This window comes from Poecilia reticulata, chromosome 20 (genome assembly GCF_904066995.2).
Source record: "Poecilia reticulata chromosome 20, P_reticulata-male-v2, whole genome shotgun sequence".
NCBI lineage: Eukaryota > Metazoa > Chordata > Actinopteri > Cyprinodontiformes > Poeciliidae > Poecilia > Poecilia reticulata.
Genome location: NC_088849.1, coordinates 2,438,530 through 2,460,138, shown reverse-complemented (window position 1 = coordinate 2,460,138; position 21,609 = coordinate 2,438,530). Strand labels below are relative to the sequence as shown.

At 41.5% G+C, this 21,609-nt stretch overlaps 1 long non-coding RNA gene across 1 annotated transcript; it reads left to right on the top strand.

Moving 5' to 3' along the window:
• Positions 1-243: 243 nt before the first annotated feature.
• On the top strand, positions 244-1,811 carry LOC145549354 (uncharacterized). Its single transcript, XR_014085290.1, has 2 exons — positions 244-1,355; positions 1,493-1,811. It is a non-coding gene; the product is annotated as an uncharacterized LOC145549354 (long non-coding RNA).
• The last annotated feature ends 19,798 nt before the right edge of the window (positions 1,812-21,609 follow it).

The window sequence follows — 21,609 nt, the reverse complement described above, 5'->3', positions numbered from 1 at the left end:
AAACAGGGGTGGCGAGGCTCTCATTTGGGGTGGCAACTGCCACCCCAGTAGATCCGCCCCTGGCTGGAACCATTAGGTTGTCCTACTTCTCTGAATTGGCATTGCTGGAGGATATTGACATCTATTTTATGATTTATTTTTTTTTTTATGTTCCAAATATTTGACCAGTTGTGATTTTGTCTTGTGTGCGTGCGTGCGTGTGTGTGTGTGATTTGGCGAACTGAAGACCTGGGGGGAGGGAGGGGGGGGGGAGAGAGAAGGAGCGTCAGGGAGACGCTCCTTCTCCCTGACTTCCCTTCCCTCGGGGGTGGGGGGGGCGCCGATCTATGTTTTCGCATCCACCTGAATAATGTGTAATTGCGCCACTGGGTTTAGAGACGCGCCTCAACAGTACGCAAACTGTACCCATTTGTAGACACAGCACATATTTATTACTTTGGACCAAGCCTCACGCATTGATATTTAACCATTAAGAATATGATGTAATAATGACAAACCCTCATACAAACATGGTGTTTTATACAGTGAATCTCTGTATTTAGCTGTTCTTGGTCGGCTGCAGGCATTTATCCTCAAGCTAACATTATCCTGCATTTTTCCAGACACCAGTTTTGAAAATGTAATAAACTTTATTCCTTCCTCTAAATTCTCTGGGTAAAGCATGCTTTGTGCATGTTCCTCCACAACTTTTAACTATTTTTTCTGATTATTCTTCATCAGATCTGTATCACCGCAGCACATTTAAGCCAGCAATCAGTAAATCAGTAACCAATTCGCTTCACGTGGTGGACCCGACAACTTTGTCCTCCAGGGTAAGGGGCGCTTACTTCGGGGCAAATTGCGACAAACCGAATGAGCTGATTGACAGGTGCCATCGTGTCAACTGAACAAGTGCGCGCGCCTGACATTCAAGTGCGAAACAGAGATGACGAAACATCCCTGGCCTCCCCACTTCAAAAATGAATCCGGCGCCGACTCAGAGTGGTATATGTGTAACCTGGTTGTAATTCTCTTTTATTATAATTACACAAAATGTCATCTTTTGGTTATTTGTCTTGTTCCTTATCTTACTGAAACACCTCTGTCATTGTTTTAACCGTGTTATTTTAAGATCGGAAGCCCCTCCCTTTTATTTCTTCTTCTGTGGTATTGTCTTTAAATTGTTTGCGCCCCTTAGCCCCTCCCCTTTTGACATGTTGTCCTGCGGGAGAGGTGTGTGCTTTTCATTTTTCCATCTAAATACATTCAGTTTATTTATAGATCTATTAAGTTAATTTTTGTTTTATACTTTTGTTTGGTGTAGGACTTGGAGCGGGCAGCCTATAACACGGTTGTTTTGTCTGTATTTTCGTCAGGTACGTTGTACAAAAATGTTTATTTAGTTTTTTTGTAAGTTGTGAGAGGTGTTCGCGCCTTTTGACATGTTGTCCTGCGGGAGAGGACTTGGAGCGGGCAGCCTATAACACGGTTGTTTTGTCTGTATTTTCGTCAGAAATAAACCGAGAATCATCCGCTTGAAAGAAACTGTGTCACGGTCCATTCACTCTAAAACCAGCACAACGCAGAAAAGGATCCGGTTACACTTGGTGCCGTTTGACCCGCTGTAACGTCGAATCTCCGCTGCTGAAGCTGCTGCTCCGCTGCGCCTTTCCCGCCTTTGAGGTCTTGGCTCCGCCTTCGCTGCACCGCGCGCCTTTGCCCTGCGCTTTGACTGGCAGGCGTTGGTTTGCTGTATCCTGGCAACAAAGTCAAGTTTCTGTTGCTTTGTTTTGTGTACCATGTTTCATAAAAGGGAAATACGTGAAAACCAACATATTTTTAATTTTGTGAATTTTTTTATTGTTTTGGGAAAATAAAGCTAATTTTAAAACAATACATAATCATACAAAAAACTTTTTTTTGAAGACGAGAAACCAGTCTGTTTATTACCCTTTGCCTGTAGATAAGTTGTGTTTTTTTTTTGCTGACTGATGCATTGTTCTTTTTCATGGTGTTTATCTGTTACTGTTCGATAAAATGTCTGACACTGAGGTACCTTCTAAGGGTGATGAAATGAACGGGAGGGTCACTTTTAGTCTGGGGAGGGGCCAACACTACATGTCATTTGGAAGGGGTAGGCCTATGCCTTCTAGTGCATATGAATGTTCTGTTGATAAGTCTGAGCTGAACCCCCCACCTGTCCCTGTAGCTGCTTCTACACCCGTTGGCAATGCAAGGTCTGACCTTAGCCAACTTGTTTCTACTGAGGCTCTCTTGATTGCTGATCTGGCTAGGCAGATTGGGGATGCCATTACAACAAACCTGAGTGGGCCAAACAAACAAAGTCAATCACAGTCTCAGGTTGCTGACAGCCAACCCAGTGACCCGACCGATCAGTCACAAATGAGGTTTGTGGTTCAGTCTGATATCAGGGCACCACCATATTTCAAAGGTGACCACACTGACACTTTCTCGATCCAGGAATGGGAGGGTTTGATGAGATCTTATCTGTCAAGAATAAGATGTGTGAACCCTGTAGAAATGTGTGAGATCATCACATCCAGACTTATTGGGAAAGCTAGAGATGTGGTTCAGGTGTCGCTTCGCTGCCAGCCTCAGTCATCTAGTGACAAGTTGGTTTCTACCGTTTTTGATATTCTGAAACGCAACTTTGGTGAGCTGATCTTCTCCAGTTTACCAATGAGAGACTTCTATAACATCCTGCCTGCTGATAGGGAGACAGCCATGGACTACTGGATTAGACTGAACAAGTCTATTGAAGCGGCTGATGAGTGTTTGCGTAGAAGAGGGAAGCAGGTGGAGGATCCAGGAGCTGAAGTTGTTACGATGTTCATCAACCACTGTCCTGATCCTGGTCTAGCTCTTTCCTTCCAGCTGAAACCTGTTGAGGAGTGGACTACTGCTGAGGTCCAGAGCCGCCTTGATAACCATGTTGTGAGTCTTAGGAGGCCAATGGTTACTATGAACAGGCCCTGTACATCTACAGGCCCTGTTCTCTCCTGTCTTCCTCAGCTTGGTGCTCAGTCACCCAGTGCTGCGTTGCCAGCCGATGCGGCACCTTTTGCTGTCCGTTTTCCCCAAGCTGCTTTAGCATCTGATCGTTCTTCAGCTTCAGGGCCCTTGTATCAGCAGCCACAGCAGCATGTTGCTCCACGACCGACTCCCTTTCAGAATGCCGATTCACCCAAGCCAACCTTTTCCTCCAGTTCAGGAGTCGAACCACCTCATCTGATGACAGAGATGTTTGATAAAGTTCTGTCTCTGTGTGCAGCTTCTCTTGCTACAAAACAACGTGGTCAACCTATGGGGAGTTACACACGTAGTTCTAAACATCCTCAGCATGCTCCATGCAGGGTTTGTTGCTCAGAGGAGCATACAACACATTCACACTGCAGACTGTTCAGACTGTGTCTCAACTGCTTCGGCTCAGGACACATTAAAAGGGATTGTCCTCAGCCTGCTCATCAAACACCGCAGCCATCCTCCCACTACCCTAGTTTAAACTAGAGAGCCTGTGTGATGAGAGGGGCAGCATGGGCAGTGTGGATAATACCCTCACTAATGCACTAGATGCACACACTATTTATACTGAGTGTTGTAACGCTTCACCTGAGAACAGTGAAGTGGTTTTCTTGGGGTCACAGAGAGTTCAGAGGGCTAGTGATTTGTTTTATGCCTCAGTTTCAGTGAGTGACCGATCTACACTGAGGGGTATGTTGGACTCTGGGAGTATGTCATGCACATTGAGCGTGGAGGCAGAGAGCAAACTAAGAGCCGCGGGTGTTGATTTGATCCCTCTTGCAGTCCCAGAGAATGTGGTGCTCATCGGGTGTGGTGGCCTTCTCACGCGGCCTCGATGCATCTATGAGTTGAACATTGAGATCTATGGCTTCAAATTTACGGTACCAACATTTTGATACCTGGCCAACATGATGAATTCATCATTGGTAGCAATGTGCTCCGGCCCCTTATTCAAAGAATGAAAACTGATTCGAGATACTGGGAACTCATTACATCAGGCACTGCAAACCCAGAGTGTGAGGAGTTTTTGCAGCTGCTGAGTTGTGTTTCTCGGTGGTCAAACTCTACTTTACCTGACAAGATTGGAACGGTCAGGCTCAGACAGGCTGTCACCCTCCTTCCTCGTCAGGAGTATGTGGTTTGGGGGAAGCTTCCGTCCACTGCTCCACTGTCATTAGGGGCACTGTGGTCGTCGAGCCGTCATCTGCTCGTTCCACTCCAAAAAACATTTTGGTGGGTCGTGTAGTAACACCCATGTGGGGGGATCGTTGGGTCCCTATGAAGGTTCTCAACCCAACAGACAAACCTCTGGTACTGCGCCGCAATGCTAAAATTGCTGATGTCTTCCCATGTGTTGCTGTGGAGGACTTTACGTTTAGTCAGGGGAGATCTGAAGTGTACTGCAACCATTCTGCAGTTTCAGCAAGCTCATCACATCACAGTTCTGATCCAGTGCAGATGCTGAGAGACTGTGGTCTACATGACATCGACGTAGAGAGCTGTGAGGTGTCAGGTGAGTCTAAAAGACGGCTGGCTGAACTCGTGGTTTCTTACCAGGATGTGTTCTCCAGGGGGAAACTGGACTGTGGTGAGGCTAGGGATTTTGTCCATCGCATTCACTTGACTGATGACCAGCCATTTCGCTTGCCTTATCGACGCATCCCACCAGCACATTATCAGCAGTTGAGGGAGGTCTTGTCTGAGATGGAGATGAAGGGTATCATAAGGAAGTCTATTAGTGAATATGCCTCCCCGCTTGTTATGGTGTGGAAAAAGTCTGGGGACATGAGGATATGCACTGACTTTCGCTGGCTTAATGCTAAGACCGTTAAGGATGCTCATCCATTGCCCCATCAGTCTGACTGCCTCGCTGCTCTTGGTGGGAATGCTCTTTTCAGCACCATGGACTTGACCTCTGGTTTCTACAACATCCCTCTCCATGAGTCTGATAAACATTATACCGCTTTTACCACGCCGCTTGGACTCTATGAGTACAACCGTCTCCCACAAGGGTTATGCAACAGCCCAGCTTCCTTCATGAGGATGATGCTCAACGTTTTTGGTGACTTGAACTTTTCCAGCCTCCTCTGTTATCTAGACGACCTGTTGGTGTTTGCACCTTCTGAGGATGACTCGTTAAAGAGGCTGGAGATTGTTTTCTGTCGCCTGAGAGCTAACAACTTGAAGCTGGCCCAGAAAAAATTTCACTTTCTCAGGAGGTCTGTGAGGTTCTTGGGCCATGTTGTGGAGGCTGGTGGTGTTTCTGTCGATCAGGAGAAGGTCAGGGTCATCTCTGGGTTTGACAAAAAGGACCTCATGAAGGAGGATGGCTGCACTCCGTGTCAGAAGAAGGTGAGGTCATTCCTGGGCATGGTGCTATTCTATCAGCACTTTATTCCAGCTTGTTCCCGCATCGCAAAGCCACTTTACGCCCTCACCGCAGGCCAGAAACGTAAAGTGAAGGGCAAAGGGCATGGGAAAGCTGGAACATTTCGTGTTCTAACTCCCCAGGACTGGACTCCAGCTTGTGAGAAAGCGTTTGGAGACCTTAAAGCTGCACTCCTCAACTGTGTGGTGCTGGCACATCCTGATTTTGAGAGGCCATTTATTCTCTCAACCGATGCTTCATTGGATGGGCTCGGTGCTGTTTTGTCCCAGGTCCCAGCTGATGGAGAGATTGCTAGACCTGTTGCTTTTGCCAGCAAGTCTCTCAGCCGCAGTCAGTCCAACTATCCTGCGCACAGGCTCGAGTTCCTAGCCTTAAAGTGGGCTGTGTGTGATAAGTTCAGCCACTGGCTGAAGGGTCATAGGTTTACTGTTTGGACGGATAATAATCCTCTCACATATATCCTGACCAAGCCCAAATTGGATGCCTGTGAACAGCGCTGGGTCTCTAAGCTTGCTCCATACACCTTTGAGATCAGGTATGTTCCAGGGAGACAGAATGTGGTGGCAGATGCCCTGAGCAGAGCCCCTTTTGTGAAGCCCTTGGCTGATCGCCTTCTGTCAGAGCCTTGTCAGGAACTTTTGGAGCATGTCTGTGAGGTTCCTGATCACGCTGTGCAGGACGTTTTCCGTTTGACCTGTCAGCCCCAATCAGTGGACAGCTCTTCCTCAATTGCAGCTGACGCCTCCATGACCTGCGACGAGGTCTCCTCTCTTTTGACATCTGTCTGCAGTGGAGATACTGGTCAGGCTCAGCATGCATTATCTTTAGCTGACCATCTAGACATGATAATCCCACACACCACAGGTCCATCAACAGCTCTTTGTCTAACTGACCTTGTCTCTCACCAGAAAAACGACCCTGTTGTTTCCAGAGTTGTCCTCTATGTTGAGCGGGGACGCCGTCCATCGAGGCGGGAACGCTTTGGTGAAAACCAACTGGCTTTAAAAATTCTGAAGCAGTGGGACAAACTAACATTGCTGAATGGTGTTCTTTACCGTGTCATAAAAGACCCTCTGACAAAAGGTAAACGATTCCAGTTTGTGGTCCCTGATGCTTTGAAGTCTGTGGTTTTGACTGGTGTCCATGATAATGCGGGTCATCAGGGCCAGCCACGAACACTCTCCTTGGCTCGTCATCGCTTCTTTTGGCATGACATGGAGAGAGATGTGCGAGATTATGTGAGAAAATGTCCCAGGTGTGTCCTCAGTAAAACCCCAGAGCCTGCGGTGAGAGCCCTCTGGAGAACATCAAGACCAGTGCTCCAATGGAGCTGGTGTGCATTGATTTCTGGTCGGCTGAGGACAGCAACAACAAGTCTGTGGATGTTTTGGTGATTACTGATCACTTCACAAAGTTAGCACATGCTTTCCCTTGTCAGGATCAAACTGCTAAAAGAGTTGCAAAGAAGCTATGGGATGGGTTTTTCTGTGTTTATGGCTTTCCTCAGCGCATTCACTCGGATCAGGGCGCAAATTTTGAGAGTGAGCTGCTGGCTGAGCTTTTGGAGCTGAGTGGTGTCAGTAAATCACACACCTCGCCCTACCACCCGATGGGTAACGGGACTGCAGAGAGATTCAATCGCACCCTGGGCAACATGTTGAGATCTCTTCCTCCACGTTCAAAGCACAAATGGCCTCAGATGATCCAGTCTCTGACCTTTGTTTACAATTGCACAGTTCATGAGACCACTGGCTTTGCACCGTTCTATCTGATGTTCGGGAGGATTCCCAGGCTGCCTGTTGACCTTGTTTTTCGGAACGTTCTTCATGACGATGCCATTTGCGACTACCACTCTTACGTCAAATCACTGATTGAAGATCTGCGTGCTGCTATGCTAATGGCTGAGAAGAGCACCAGTACAGAGCAGAAACACCAATGTGACCAGTACAACAAGAGAGCCAAGGGTCACCCTCTGTCAGTTGGAGATCAGGTCCTGGTGGCGAACAAGGGAGCCAGAGGAAAGCGGAAGCTTTCTGATAAATGGGAGCCTGTGATGTACACGGTGGTTGCATCCAAATCTGCTCTCCACATTTATCGAATCAGAGACCGTCATGGCAATGAGCGTGTGGTGCATCGCAATCTCCTGCTTGATGTGAACTTTTTACCTGCGGGAATGACCATGGATGGCGATGTGAACCGCCATGCTGACAGTGTGGGTAGAGTCCCTTCGGTTTCTGATCTACATGGAACAGAATGTTTTAGTGAGGCTCCTAGTGCTGTTCCTGCTGAGCCTACCCTACCTGACTCCCTGTCCTGCAGTGATGGGGAGGACCGCACTGCTTCATGGGTTCAGGATGTGTCCTCAGCTCCATCAGTTGGAAATAGTGACCTGCCTCATGACTCTGAAAACTCCTCTATGGACACTGGAGTGTTGGCGACTGCTGGTTCCTTACCTCATCTTCCTGATGATGTTGGCTCTGTTCATCCTCCAGACAGTGTGGGAGGGGATGTTGTTCGCCGCCTAACTTCACGCTTTGGGAGGGTTATTAAACCAGTTTGTCGCCTGATAGAGTCCATGGCTGTCATTGAGGCATTTTATGATAAAGATAATGTTCAGCCTGTTATTGATGTGTGAGTCTCCAAGTTCTTGTTGTATAATTCCTGCCATTGTCTAGGATTGTCTTTTTCTTTGTTTGCCTAAGCTTCAGTACCATTTATATGTTTATTCTGTATAGGGGGGGTGTAAAAGGCACCTCTTGTTGTCCATAGGATACCGTGAGATTTCGCTAGTTGTTGAGCGATCTCTAGTCTCCTGACCTTATTTTAGGGTAGCTGTTATGCTGATGTGTTACACTGTTGCAGGAAAGAAAACTATTTTGTACTGGTACTGAGTGTCTTTTAACTGTTTTTCATTTTGTGTAATTCTAGGGGGGTGAATGTAACCTGGTTGTAATTCTCTTTTATTATAATTACACAAAATGTCCTCTTTTGGTTATTTGTCTTGTTCCTTATCTTACTGAAACACCTCTGTCATTGTTTTAACCGTGTTATTTTAAGATCGGAAGCCCCTCCCTTTTATTTCTTCTTCTGTGGTATTGTCTTTAAATTGTTTGCGCCCCTTAGCCCCTCCCCTTTTGACATGTTGTCCTGCGGGAGAGGTGTGTGCTTTTCATTTTTCCATCTAAATACATTCAGTTTATTTATAGATCTATTAAGTTAATTTTTGTTTTATACTTTTGTTTGGTGTAGGACTTGGAGCGGGCAGCCTATAACACGGTTGTTTTGTCTGTATTTTCGTCAGGTACGTTGTACAAAAATGTTTATTTAGTTTTTTTGTAAGTTGTGAGAGGTGTTCGCGCCTTTTGACATGTTGTCCTGCGGGAGAGGACTTGGAGCGGGCAGCCTATAACACGGTTGTTTTGTCTGTATTTTCGTCAGAAATAAACCGAGAATCATCCGCTTGAAAGAAACTGTGTCACGGTCCATTCACTCTAAAACCAGCACAACGCAGAAAAGGATCCGGTTACATATGACCTTAACCTACTTTGGCTCTCCTGTTTTGTTCCCTACCAGCCTCCTCTTCCTCCTTTTCTTTTCTCTGGATTTTGACTCCATCCAAATTGTTGCCCTTCCGTTGTCAGACATGTGACATAACATTGAGTTCCACTCCTGCTTTTCTTTTCATATTATGGCAATAAGATTGAAAAAAAAATACATTTGGTGTTGACGCATTTTACATTGAAATAATTTCGCAAATAAACGCAGACGAGACATTCCTATGTGTGCTTGAGATCTTAATAACAGGAAGTGGCATCATTTGATGCAGTTTATATAGCTGTGGAGTCAGTCCACAAATTTATAGAGAAATAACCACATTATAACAGATTTGAAAATATATTCTCAGACACACACAAAAAATTTTAAATGTTTTTTTTATTTAGTGCAATATTAGATAGATAGATAGATAGATAGATAGATAGATAGATAGATAGATAGATAGATAGATAGATAGATAGATAGATAGATTTTTCTGTATAAACTGGTTGTGATGCGTTGAAGGGAAATCATAAAGGGGCGTGGAACTCCATCATTAAAACATCCACACAAACAGGTCCGGTTCGACATTCTGCTCGCTTCTGTGCGTCATTCGGTGACTCCGTGTCTCAGGCAGCGGAAGCCGGGAGGATGAAACCGACTCAGTGACAAAGGAGCGCTTCCTCTCAATTCTCCCTATCAAAAGCAGGAACTCGGCGTCTCCTGCAGCCCCTGCTAGCGGCGGAGACATGAGGAGCCCACTTGCCGGCGGAGAAAACCATTATGGCTGTTAGTAGAGGTGAGTGCTGTCTGCCATTGTACCGATGTGTGTGTGGCTCCAGATGGCTGTCAAGAGGGGGAATGTGCTGGTTGTTGTGCCTGAGGTTCGGCTTTGCTCCACCTGTGATGGAGCTCTGGTGGAGAAGTATTTCCATGACTTTTTGCCAAATTCTACTTAAAACATTTCTTCTCTCTGGGCAGAAATCAGACAGATAGTACAGGAAAGCCCTGTATTAGTAATCTATGTCGCTGTCTGCCAAGTTCAGCACGCAGCTGATTAGACAAAGAACCAGAGCGAAATCCCAAAGCTTGAACCGCAGAACAGTGAGAGCAACGAGCCGAAGCAGCGGCATCCAGAGCAGGGCTGGCCGGCGGCAGCAGGCTGGTCTGACCTCTGCTGCTTTGTTTGGTAGGGGAAACCACACGTCATCCTTTGTCTTTATGTTCATCCCGCCACACACACACACACGCACACCCCCCCCCCCCCCCCCCCCCCCCCCCACACACACACACACACACACACACGCACACTCACCAAGGACAGAAGCTGTTAGGAGAGGACTGAGTTCTGATCTAAGCTGTTCATATTAATATTTATATTCACATTTGTGCCATATCACATCACCTAAGGTTAATGTGATATGGCACCACAGTACTGCCCTGAAGTCAGCACAGTGTGGTCCACCATGACACGTGTGTCCATTCATGGAATATTAATTCTCATGATTATTTTATTTGTCTAAGCTGAGTGTGTCTCAAGCTGTGCACTAAGACTGGAGGACGATCATGTGACCTTCTGCCTGCATTGTACCCGATGAACTTCAGAAAGTCTGTGTAAGTTTCAGCAGTTGGTGGTTTGAATTTAATAGCCAATTATTTTTATTAGAATCATATCAGCTGTAAGACTCTGACTATATCACATAAACAGTAATTTCTCGATCAGTGGGTGGTACTTTCCAAAGAACAATGTGGACAGTAGTCCAAGCCATATGCATCCATGCTCTGCATAGTGATCATGTTCAGTCAAATATAAATGCTCACACCCAATTCTTGTCAGAATGCTGATTATTTCAATAGATAAAAATCACAAACTGTTTCAGCAAACAGGCTAAAATGGCAGTATCATGCCACAGTTTGCCCACAGGTGTACTTCTAAAGGTAAAGTAGAATCTATTCAGCAAAATCACATTTCAAGATGAGGTGAAAACCTGGAGAGGAAAAACTAAATACTTTACCTGAAGGCTCAGTCACATTGTTCTGACAGAAGGTTGGATAAATGATCTGCGGGTCAGAGTGTGTTCCCTTTGTTGAGAATGAAAATCCTGTCAATACAAATCATAATTTGTATTGACACACGGAGCATAAAATCAGCCAAGAAAAGCATTCAGACTTTACTTATTTTATTCACTTTCAGCGCTGAAAGGAGACGCTTTAACCGTTACATTCGAGAAGAGTTTTTTTTTTTTTTTAACTTAGATTTTTAATTAATTTTTTTTCAGCAGAGCAAAGTACAACCATACTTTAGTGGTACATAATACAAATGTTGACAATATGATGTTTTCCATACAATAAACATCTTGGAATAACAATTTACAGCTACAGCATGTTTATAGACTCATCACTGTACACCATTTAAATAAGAATGGACTCTGGAAGAGAAAACCAAACGACATAAGGCAAAAGACAAATCCATTAGGTTTAACTAAATCAACAGGGCCTTTGCAGGTCCCCAGCGCAGGTCATACTTGGATTTTTGAAGTCTGAGTGAGTAGGTTATCTTTTCCATTGTATGCAATTCCTTTACTTTTTGAACCCATAAGTCGTAAGAAGGCGGCTCCAACTCCAAAAAGAGCGCAACTGTAAATATCTAAAGAAATCACTTTTCTGGAGAAGGAATTTCCTACGTAATTCTTCAAACGATAAGAGGTTGTTTCTGTCGATCAATTGATGAAGAAATGTGAGCCCCTTTTCAGTCCACTTAGCAAAATTTTTGTCCAAGGAATTAGGTGTAAAGGATTTAATATGTTCGAGAAGAGTTTTAAAAAAAAGTCTGTGCAGCATCTGAGGAGAAGAAGGAGGTTAACTGATCATATGAACTGAAGACACTCTCTGAAATCCAACACATTCTCACTCCCAACTCGTCACATATTGACGCTTGGGCAGGTACCCTCGGCGTCACATGTTGACGCCGAGGGTACCCCCTTCGCGTCAATATGTGACGAGAAGGGTTCTCTCATTGAATGCTGTACCGCTCCCTAAACGTCCGAAACTGATGATCTTGGAACGCATAAGATGACGAGTCTATTCTATTTTTTTAAAACCTTTATTTACAATTTATGTGCTAGTTTGAACAGGTTATTAAGAATATTTACTACAAATACATGTCAGACGTATCGGTCATAAGACTTTAATTCGGCATTTAAAAATAACTAAGTAAAATATAAAACCGGAGGGTTTTCGTTGTGGTTTTTGTTAGCTTGATTTAAAAGCTTTTTTTTTATTTACCAACTATTTTTGTGTATGATATCAATGATTTACACCAAATAAATTTAAGAAAAATTAAGATGCATTTTCTTTTGTGATTGCATGCAAACTGTTCTGTAAACATTTTAATATTTTTTATTGAAATAATTAAAATAAGGACGGATCCCACAAAAACCCAGAAGAATAAGCTGACGTCATCCTATGCGACACTTACACTCCGGTGAGTAAAAATCTGCACCTGTCAAAAATGTGTTTGTACTCTAAAACCAAAAATAACTCCAAAGTTATAAAGTTACTGATGGTAGTTTTAGGACTTAATGGCAGGAGGACTGTGATGCGAATGGTTGAAGACACGTTTGTAACATTGTAACATATACGGTGGAAATCAGCCTCTTGGGGGCTAATTGTACCTGTACACTGTACCTGTGCTTAATATGTTTAATTAGCCATGATAAAGTCACATAATAGTGTTTATAGTCGTGCTTGTTGTTGCCACTTTGTAAAATTGGAGGATTGCTAAAAACATCAGTGCCCCTAGGCTGTGATGATCTTAAAGTTTTGTTTATGAACCCTGTCTGAATACACTGATTGCAGCTAGGTCATTTACTTGAATTAAAAATGAACTTGCATCAGTACAGGCAAAATTTTTTCCTCCCGTCTATGTTATTTATTGCTGTTACAAGCCAGATGAAGAGAAGTAAAGAGCTGAGAACCTGATCTTTGAACAGACAGAGACCATAGGTCAGGAGCAGCCTGGGATGCTTACTGAGGAGCATCCAATGATGACACCAGAGAACCAGGAAGATACTGTGATAGTGCTTGATCTGGTTCCTGTTTCTCCTCCTGTTGTCCCATCCTCTCAGTCTTTTCAAAAGAAGAAAAGACCCAGAAGCACCTCTCCAGGTGCCTCTCTTCCCATTCCGTCATCTGTCTTCCCCCATAGATCAACCACATCTGCATTCATGTCACCTGCTGACCATGCCATCTCCTTAAGTCAGGGTAGAGTATAAGAAGAGAAAGCGCAAGTTTTGTTTTCTTTACATTCATGCATCCAACATGTCAAACTCTTTAGCACCATTCGTACTTGTGGAAATCCCAGTTAGAATTTGTGATTGTCCATCAGAGTGTTTGAGGATCAAACCAGGACAGGCAGTCACTGTGGTCATACTCAATGGTATGAATAACAATTCTTTGAATGACTCAAAACCAAAATATAAAAAACTATATTATAAAAATTTTAATTACTGTCAACTTTGGCTGTGTGAGTACTTTGACGTATATATCCCAGAAGGGCCGTCTGACTCCATTCTTGAGTGGTTATGTTCTTTAACATTTTGGTGGAATTGGTTAAACACACTTGAATCAAATGGCTGAGGTACTACCTCATTCATTCAGATCATATGAAGTCCTGGTAACAGCAAAATTTATTGAGTGAGATGTTTTGTGCCAGAGAAACGCCTAAAACTTGAAAGACACCCTTGATGCCTGGTATTTGGACACCTATGTCCTATTTTATGTTTTCTTTTTTTATCTCTCATTTTAAATCAGACAGGTAAGCTCTCGGCTGACAGCTTCCTGAAAAGATTTTTGAGTGGGAAGCCATAATATATGAGTTGAATAAAATGTTAAGGAAGGGTCCCTTCAAGTGTCAAGCTTGTACCTCAGATGTGCTTTCAGTTTCAGTGGATGGAAACTGCAAGTATTACCATTTAAAGAATGCAGCAAGGTATTGTAAAATGTGTACAATATAACAATTCTTTGTATATGTTAGTGATGTTCACTACTTTTGGACTATAACACCTCATGAAGTGTATTTTATTGCTTGTTTTTCAGATTGGAGGAACAGGCTATATTTCAGGACCTTTTCATAGCCAAGGATGAAAACGTAGGAAAATTTGTGGACTATACACAAATCAACCAACAATGTAAGACTGCAGATTGTAAATGTATAATAACAGTAACCTTTTAGCCTTTTAGCTTGACTGAATTGTATGCATTCTAGATTTTGTGGTGGGCAATGGATGGGAGATTTCTCACAGATCCAGCAGCAAACTGGAAGAGGAGGCTTGGAGCGAGCGGTGTGTATACATGGAGTGCTGCTTAGTGCTCTTCGAGATAGTGTACGAGATATTTGCATAACCCTTGTTCTTTCAACAAAGGCTGGCCAACAAACAATCACTTTTTTCCATGGATGTAACATGCAAGTACTGGTCATATCTTGAAAACTAACAAAAAGCTGTCCTGAGCTCCAACACCTGCTTAAAATGAAGCCATTTCTCTCAATTTTCCATGGCAAAGCCCATGAATGTAAGGAACACTGACCAGGCATTGAATAACCTTGCTAGTACATACTGCATAAACATTGTTGACACAATTGATGTTGTTTGTGCATGTTTGTGCAGATACAGATGGACACAAATCTTGTGCCAAGGCTCATCGCAAGATCAGAAAGGAGAAAACATCTTAGCATTGGATTTAGAAGATGTTGGTCACTTGAAGACTGGTACAGACACAGAAGTTCTGTCTTTGGAAGAAATCCTGTCCGGTGACACAACATTGCCATGGCAGCCATCATACAGTGGTAAGTAAACATACACTAATGTGTTTTATACTGTCATCATACCTGACATATAATGTGACTAGATACTCCAGGTGTTGTCCTGAACTTACAAATTTAAACTTTTTCTGAGTTGATTTGTCCTTTTCATAAATTCATTTCAGATTCTCAGTCTTCACTCAAAAACAAGGGCAATCGATGACATGATGGTAAAAAGACTGGAAGAGGATCCTTGTTGATGGACCATCATTGGAAATCTGTCATTCTACAAAGACACTAAAAGTGTTTCCCACCTGTTATCGGGAGGGAAATTTAAAAGTAGGTTTTTAAGTAATGCATTAACATACCAAAAGTTAAAGCATCTAAATTTTGTTTTTTTATTTATGTTCAATTTTAAAGGTTTGTCCTGTGCCCTAACTGACAAAGGTCCAAGAGGTCTCCAGAGAGCTACAGCACCAACAGATGAAGCTGCAGGCAACAGAGTATTATCTACAGCAGGGGAGCCCAAAGTTGGTCCTGGAGGGCCGGCATCCTGCATGTTTTAGTTCTCTTCCTGGTTTAACACACCTGCATCAAATGATGGACCATCAGAAGGCCTAAGAAGAACGTTGACAAGATGAAAAGGTTGTCACTACCACCAGGGATTGAACTAAAACATGCAGGATGCTGGGCCACTAGGATAAACTTTGGACACCCCGATCTACAGACTTTGTCAGGAGCAGAGAGTGTTACCTTTGACGACGACTTCAGTAGTGACTGATAATAAATAGCCTGTAATCATTTCTGCTAAGATCTACACTTGTGTGAGAGTGGAGATCTTTGTCAGTGACATATATGTTTGCTCATAAGTTACAAAGAGACGCCTTACAATTTGTTCTTGTGTTTTATCTTGTTTCTTTTTTTTTAAATTGTTTGTGCCTTTGTACTTTCTGAAAGGGCTTACTAGAGCTGTAATTACTTCCACAGGCATGTCATCGAGTGTGTTTCTTTTTCACTTATGTTTCTGCACATCTAGTGTATTTTCTAGGTAACAAGAGAAATTGTAGTTAATTTAATAATTTACTATTTTTACTTCAAGTGGAATAAAAACACTTGTGCTCAACAGCAGTTAAAAATGGCAACAATACTACGTTAAGCAGTCTCAGTGATTCTGTAGTAACTAACATAGCCAAGACATCTTTTTGGATCTTTTATTAATATGTGCAGCTCTGACTTATTTCTTAATCCAAAGAATACACAAAGTGTGTACTGGTGGAACAATTTCTTATCCTTGGTCAATTGAATGCAGTTCACTTTGTCTGTCAATGTCTTTATTAAAAAGAAATAAGTAAAATAAAATTTCAGTGCTTGTCAAAGTGATTTTTTTAATGCGGTATTCAGGTATGATTTTATTTAATGACATGCATTTATACAAAAATTATAAAGGCATGATTTTATAAACAAAACAGCATCTAATTTAGTGAATTCTTCACGACATGTTCTGTATCCAGCTGATAAGTCAGTAATGAAGCAAATTAAAATGTTGGACGAACAAGAAGTGGTTTCAAGAAATTGTCAGGAGAAATAAGTTCAGCTTTTAGATACTCTTTAAGAACATATGAAAATTTATTATAATTGCCTACATAGACCTAGCGTTATTAAGCATGTCTATGTTCAACAGTTGACAGGTGACAAAAGAAGCCAACTAAGGTTTGGTAGAAAAACTTGCTGTCAGTGTCTTTTAGTTGAAATGCTTCAGATTTGGACATAACTTCTTTTTTAAAACAGAGGGTCCCAACTTAGTGAAATAATCTTAATGAAATGTACAACATTAACTTGGTATTTGGATGCATTTACAATCCAAAAGGTGTAGACCTCTATTTCACCTAGGTGGACACAACATAAAGAATTCTTTATGCCTTTTCTCTGCAAGCTTATGAAATGATGAAATAAACCACAGAGGCCTGAGACACCAGCTGGCAAATCAATCTTTTCCCACCAGAGCAGATTTAGAGTCGGGCTACAGAGGTCAATTCTAGAGAAAATGCATCTTTAAACCAGTACTTTCATAAAGCATTTGAAGATGAAGCCATCTCTACCACTCAATTTGAGATTAGTAATTTTTTTTTATGTGTAAATCCTGATTACATTGAATACAACACATAGCAAATAGCTTCACACACTTCTACAAGTGTGTAGGAAACGAATCTGTCACACAGTTTAACCTTGCGTCATGCCTTAAAGACAACACACAGGGCAAACTTGACCAGCCTACAATGATGACCAGCTTGTCAGGCAAAAAGTCTTTATGAATCCTATTATGACTCTTTCTGTATCAAACGACCAGTTTCACTACATTTTGAAGTAATATTTCTGAGTGACCTTGATCTTATTTGGCAACAGACAAAAAAGGTTGTCATCTTATTGAAAACCTTATTACCCTCCACCTCCCACAACGTGCTGTCAGTGTTCCTTTCTTCTCTTAATCAGTCTGCCGTAGGATGGCTGCGATCCATTTCAGATTCCCGCCGATCCGCCGTACAATAATTTCTAGAACTAACTATGCGGAGCTGGAATGCTTATAAAAATATTTTGTGTGGTTTATGATAATACATTATGGAAGATAAAGTCTGAAACATGACTTTATATATATATATATATATATATATATATATATATATATATATATATATATATATATATATATATATATATATATATATATATATATATATATGGTGGGGCAAAAAAGTATTTAGTCAGCCACCAATTGTGCAAGTTCTCCCACTTAAAAAGATGAGAGAGGCCTGTAATTTTCATCATAGATGTACCTCAACTATGAGAGAGTCTGTCATGTTTCAGACTTGCTCTTCCATAATGTATTCCAGCTTATCTGTGCATATAGATCTCTCTCACTCTCTCTCTCCATATATATATATATATATATGCAAATTTATATTTTTGTGTGTTTTGTGTGGCATTAAAATGTGTTGTTCTAATACAGTCAGTTGATCTGGACATTACAATGTATTTTTATCATGCTTTTCATCAATAACTTCACTTAAAGTTGCTGTGTTTAAAAATAAATGTACTGCATTTGAAAGCAATTTTATTATACTATTTTGCAAATACAGTCTTGATTGACAAAATCCATGACACAAAAAAGATTAAAATTATAGCTTTGAGATAAAAAAAACACTTCCAATTAGTTACAGTGGGGCAAAAAAGTATTTAGTCAGCCACCAATTGTGCAAGTTCTCCCACTTAAAAAGATGAGAGAGGCCTGTAATTTTCATCATAGATGTACCTCAACTATGAGAGACAAAAGGAGAAAAAAAAAATCCAGAAAATCACATTTTCTGATTTCTAAAGAATTTATGTGCAAAATATGGTGGAAAATATGTATTTGGTCAATAACAAAAGTTCATCTCAATACTTTGTTATATACCCTTTGTTGGCAATGGCAGAGATCAAACATTTTCTGTAAGTCTTCACAAGGTTCTCACACACTGTTGGTGGTATTTTGGCCCATTCCTCCATGCAGATCTTCTCTAGAGCTGTGATGTTCTGGGGCTGTCGCTGGACAACACGGACTTTCAACTCCCTCCACAGATTTTCTATGGGGTTGACATCTGGAGACTGGCTGGGCCACTCCAGGACATTGAAATGCTTCTTACGAAGCCACTCCTTCGTTACCCGGGTGGTGTGTTTGGGATCATCGTCCTGCTGAAAGACCCAGCCACGTTTCACCTTCAATGCCCTTGTTGATGGAAGGAGGTTTTCACTCAAAATGTGACGATACATGGCCCCATTCATTCTTTCCTTTACACGGATTAGTCGTCCTGGTCCCTTGGCAGAAAAACAGCCCTAAAGCATGATGTTTCCACCCCCATGCTTCACAGTAGGCATGGTGTTCTTTGGATGCAACTCAGCATTCGTTCTCCTCCAAACATGATGAGTAGAGTTTTGACCAAAAAGTTCTACTTTGGTTTCATCTGACCATATGATATTCACCCAGTCATCTTCTGGATCATCCAAATGCTCTCTAGCAAACTTGAGACGGGCCTTGACATGTACTGGCTTAAGCAGGGGGACACGTCTGGCACTGCAGGTTTGAGTCGCTGGCGGCGTAGTGTGTTACTGATGGTAGCCTTTGTTACTTTGGTCCCAGCTCTCTGCAGGTCATTCACTAGGTTCCCCCATGTGGTTCTGGATTTTTGCTCACCGTTCTTGTGATCATTTTGACCCCACGGGGTGTGATCTTGCGTGGAGCCCCAGATCGAGGGAGATTATCAGTGGTCTTGTAAGTGTTCCATTTTCTAATAATTGATCCCACAGTTGATTTCTTTACACCAAGCTGTTTACCTATTGCAGATTCAGTATTTCCAGCTAGGTGCAGGTTTATAATTTTGTTTCGGGTGTCCTTTGACAGCTCTCTAGTTTTGGCCATGGTGGAGTTTAGAGTGTGACTGTTTGAGGTTGTGGACAGGTGTGTTTTATACTGATAACGAGTTCAAATAGGTGCCATTAATACAGGTAACAAGTGGAGGACAGAGGAGCCTCTTACAGAAGAAGTTACACGGCTGTGAGAGCCTGAAATCTTGCTTGTTTGTAGCTGACCAAATACTTATTTTCCACCATGTTTTGCAAATAAATTCTTTAAAAATCAGAAAATGTGATTTTCTGGATTTTTTTTCTCCTTTTGTCTCTCATAGTTGAGGTACATCTATGATGAAAATTACAGGCCTCTCCCATCTTTTTAAGTGGGAGAACTTGCACAATTGGTGGCTGACTAAATACTTTTTTGCCCCACTGTATATTAAAATCAAGTTGTGCTTATTTTGTTATTATAGACCAAGGGTGTCCAAAGTCGGTCCTCGAGGTCTGGCATCCTGCATGTTTTAGTTCTCTCCCCAGTGGTTGTAACAACCTCCTCAGCAAGTCAATGTTCTCCTTAGACCTCTAATGAGCCATAATTTAATGCAGGTGTGTCAAAGCAGGGAGAAAACTAAAACATGCAGGATGAGGGCAGACTTTGTACACCCCTTTTATAGACTTTACTTTGTACATCCACATCAACATTAAAAACAAATGTTTAAATGGTTATCTCCATTGTTTGTAAAGTGTTGTGGATAACTAACATGTTTGGAGTTTTTTCTAATAACACTGTTTAAAATATTCCAGATACCTTTAATATTTTTTTTATTTCTGTCCAACTGTTTACTATAATAATCTTGTTTTGCTATTCTTAAAACAGCAGTCAATTTGTTCTTATATTTCTTGTATTTATTTTCTGCCCCAGTTGATCTATGCCTTATGAAGTTTCTATATAACTTATTCTTTTTTTTACAGGCATTTTGCAATCCCTTTGTGATCCATGGAGTTTCAGAATATTTATTTGCAGAAATAAACTCTACATTCGGACAATTTTTCTCATATAATGATTTAAAAATATTCAGAAAATTATCATATGCTTTATCCATGTCATTTTCTTTTAATACTGACTCCCAGGTTTGTTTAGATAATTCTTTAAATACATTTATAGATTTTTCCGTCCTTAATCTTTTAATAATTGGATTATTTTTAGTCTTGACTTTCATGTGCCAGATGTCACAAACAACAAAAACAGGTAAATGATCACTGATGTCATGAACTAACAATCCACTTATTGTGTTGTCTATTAAATTTGTAAATATGTTATCTATTAATGTAGCTCTATTGGCTGTGATTCTGCTAGGTCTCGTAATTTGAGGGAAAAGGCTCAGACTACATGTAGTATTAATAAACTCTTCAGTCAATTTGTAATTGTTGACATTCAGCAGATCAATATTAAAGTCCCCACAAATAAAGTAGTTCTTTGATGTTATAGCTGTATATGTTTTCTCAAACCATTCTGTGAAGAGGTTCATGTTAGAACCAGGAGTCCTATATATACAGCTAACAATTACATTTTTATTTTTTTCCATATATATTTCAACTGTTAAACATTCAAAAAGATCTTTAACCACATTAGTCATGTTTTCAATTTGCTTATATCTAAAACTGCTGTCCACATATACAGCTACTCCTCCACCAATCTTTCCGTCTCTATTAATATAACTAAATTCATAACCATCTAATTCAAAATCGGCTTCCTTGTTAGAAGTAAGCCAGGTTTCAGAGATAGTGATGACACTAAAAAGTTGTTTAAATTGGCTTAAACAGTCCTTGATGTGGTTAAAGTTTGCATATAAGCTTCTGCTGTTGAAATGTATTATGGAGAATTTATTGTCTGCATTAACCGTTATATTGTATTGTTGAGTCGAGTAGTAGCAACAGTTATTCCCAATGTTATAAAAAAAGTTGTTTTCTGGGTCCAAATCCTGGACCTGGAATTCTGGAACTTTCTCTCTATTGCATCATATAAAACATTCTGGAACTTTCTCTTAAATAAAGGAACATGTCAGGGAGGCCCTCTCCTCTCTCTTGCATCATGTAAAATATAAGTTCTTATCATATAAAAACAGACATGATTCTGAAACTTTCTCTTAAATCAAATGGTGACCCAGCCCACTTTTACTAGTTTATGTTTGAATGAGCCAATAGAGATAAAGGGGTGGGGTTTCTGTTTTTCTGCTTTAAATATTTTCAGAGGCCCTGTCATTCTTCTTGTTGCATTTGTTGCAAAAAAAAAAGGTTCACATTAAAAGAGAAAAGCCTCAAAAGAGAAGACATCAGGAAACCAATCAACTAGCATGTGGCTCATCTGCAGATGGACAGACCATCACAAGACCCGCTTCATCGCTGATGCTTCATCCTCTACACTCCTGGATAGAAATCTGATCTTACCTCCATCAGCATTCAAATCCTCGATTCAGCACGAGAT